The sequence below is a fragment of the Pinus tabuliformis genome, chromosome J (assembly GCF_031772625.1).
Source record: "Pinus tabuliformis cultivar Carrire ecotype Pingquan chromosome J, CPIR1, whole genome shotgun sequence".
In the NCBI taxonomy this organism is placed as follows: domain Eukaryota; kingdom Viridiplantae; phylum Streptophyta; class Pinopsida; order Pinales; family Pinaceae; genus Pinus; species Pinus tabuliformis.
This window is the reverse complement of record NC_142295.1, coordinates 495,657,384-495,660,268: the sequence shown is the minus strand read 5'-3', so window position 1 is coordinate 495,660,268 and position 2,885 is coordinate 495,657,384.

Genomic DNA, 2,885 nt, shown 5'->3' with positions numbered 1-2,885 from the left:
CTCTGTCTCTGGATCTAGTACTTTAAAGTTTGACGATGTTGTCAGTGCAATCCTTAGTGAGGAAATGCGACGGAAAAGCTCTGGTGAGACATCAGGCAATGCTTTGATTGCAGAGACTAGGGGAAGAAAAATGGAAAGAGGAAAGAGCCCAGGATATCGCAGTAAGTCAAGAAAAGGCAGATCCAAGTCCAGATTGGGGATAGTGTGCTGGAAATGCGGGAAGAAAGGACACCTGAAGAAAGATTGCAAGTCTCAGAAGGGAAAAGAAGGAGACGCGCAACAAGAAGCTAATCATGAAGCGAATGTAACAGGTGATGTGTTGCAAGATGCTTTGATTCTTTCATTAGAAAATATTATTGATGCCTGGGTGGTAGATTCAGGGGCCTCATTCCATGCCACACCTGATAAGAAACATTTTCATGATTATGTTCAAGGAGATTTTGGACAAGTTCAATTGGGTGATGATAAACCCTATAAAATTGTTGGAATGGGTACAGTTTTCATAAAACAGCAGAATGGAAATCAATGGCTATTGAAGGAGGTAAGGCATGTTCCATATTTGAAGAAAAATCTGATTTCAACAAGGCAGTTGGGAGGTGAAGGTTGCATAAGTACTTTCACAGATAAAACCTAGAAGGTCACTAAAGGATCCCTGGTAATAGCGAAAGGAGAAAATGTTGGTACATTGTATTTATGCAATGGTATTTCTAATTTTGTTAATGCTTTAACCTCTACAGGAGAAGATACAACATTGTGGCATCATAGGCTCGGGCACATGAATGAGAAGGGGATGCAAATTCTTCACTCAAGAAATTTGTTGCCAGGTTTGAAGCATGTTGATTTAAAATTATGTGAGAATTGTGTTTATGGAAAACAAAAGAGAGTCAGATTCCTTAGAGTTGGGAAAGAAAAGAAGAGCAGAAAATTAGAGCTTGTGCATACAGATGTATGGGGACCTGCTCAGGTATCATCTCTTGGTGGCTCTCATTATTATGTTACTTTTATTGATGATGCAACCAGAAAACCCTGGATTTATTATATTCGAAATAAATCTGATGTATTTGATACTTTCGAGAAATGGAAAGGTTTGGTTGAAAATGAGACAGGGAAAAGGTTGAAGTGTCTCAGATCAGACAATGGAGGTGAATATTGCAGCAAAGAGTTTGATAGGTATTGTTCAGAGAATGGAATTTGCAGAGAGAAGACAGTTCCAGGAACACTACAAGAAAATGGTGTGTCAGAAAGGATGAACAAGACAATCATGGAGCGTGCAAGGTGCATGAGATTGCATACAGGATTGCCTTTACAATTTTGGGCAGATGTTGTAGATACTACTGTTTATCTAATAAATAGAGGGCCTTCAAGTTCCTTGGATGGTGGTATTCCAAAGGAGGCATGAACAGGTAAAAAGGTAAACTACTCATTTTTAAAGACTTTTGGTTGTGAAGCCTTTGTCCACATTAATAAAGAAAATAGAACAAAGCTCGAGGCAAAATCAAAGAAATGTACCTTTATTGGATATGGTGTTAATGATTTTGCTTATCGCTTATATGATTATGAAAATCACAAAATCGTTAGGAGCAGAGATATAATATTCAATGAAAAGGTCTTGTATAAGAATCAGTTGCAGGAAAAGAAACAAGAAAAAGAAAATAGAGAATACACAGTGCTTGACGATATCACAGGAAAAGTGATGATGCCTGAAAATCATAATGATCAACAGCCAGAACAACAACCACAACAGTAACAAGCACTTCAAACACCTGAAAGTGGTGTTAGAAGCTACCAGGATAAGTAGACCCCCTGAACGATACTCTCCTTCATTATATTATGTATTGTTGACTGATTCTGGTGAACCAGAATGTTATGAAGAAGCAGTGCAGGTAGAAACCAAGAATAAGTGGGAGCAAGCCATGAAAGAAGAGATGGAATCCTTAGCACATAACTAGACTTGGGACTTAGTCAGGTTACCTGTAGGTAAAACAGCATTGCAGAATAAATGGGTCTACAGGCTGAAGGAAGAAGATGGAGGAAAACAAAGGTACAAAGCTAGACTTGTAGTGAAGGGGTTTGCACAAGAGAAAGGTATTGATTTTGATGAAATATTTTCTCTTGTTGTTAAAATGACTTCAATCAGAACTATTTTAAGTCTAGTAGCAGTTGAAGATTTGTATCTTGAGCAGTTAGATGTAAAGACAACCTTTCTCCATGGGGAATTGGAGGAAGAGATATATATACAGTAGCCACAAGGATATGAGGTTAAGGGAAGGAGAAACTAGTGTGCAGGTTGAAGAAGAGCTTGTATGGCTTAAAACGGGCTCCAAGGCAGTGGTATCTAAAATTTGACAGGTTTATGTCTGAACAAGGTTATACTAGATGTCACTCTGATCATTGTGTTTATCTTAAAAGGCAAAATGATGGCAGCTATATTATATTGTTATTGTATGTAGATGATATGCTTGTTGCAGGTTCTAACATGCAGGAAATAAATGTGCTCAAAAGGAAATTGGCAAACTCATTTGCAATGAAGGACTTGGGTGCTGCAAAATAAATCCTTGGTATGAGAATAACTGGAGACAGGAAGAATCACAAATTAACATTGTCTCAAAGTGAGTACATAGAAAAGGTTTTGAAAAGGTTTAATATGCAGAATGCAAAACTAGTTAGTATACCTTTGGCTAGCCATTTCAAATTAAGTAAGGAGGCGTGTCCCAAGACTCAAGAAGAAATGGGTTATATGTCTAAAGTTCCATATGCATCAACAATTGGAAGCTTAATGTATGCAATGGTCTGCACAAGGTCTGATATTGCAAATGTAGTGGGAGTTGTAAGCAGGTACATGAACAATCTAGGAAAAGAACATTGGATGGCGGTGAAGTGGATTC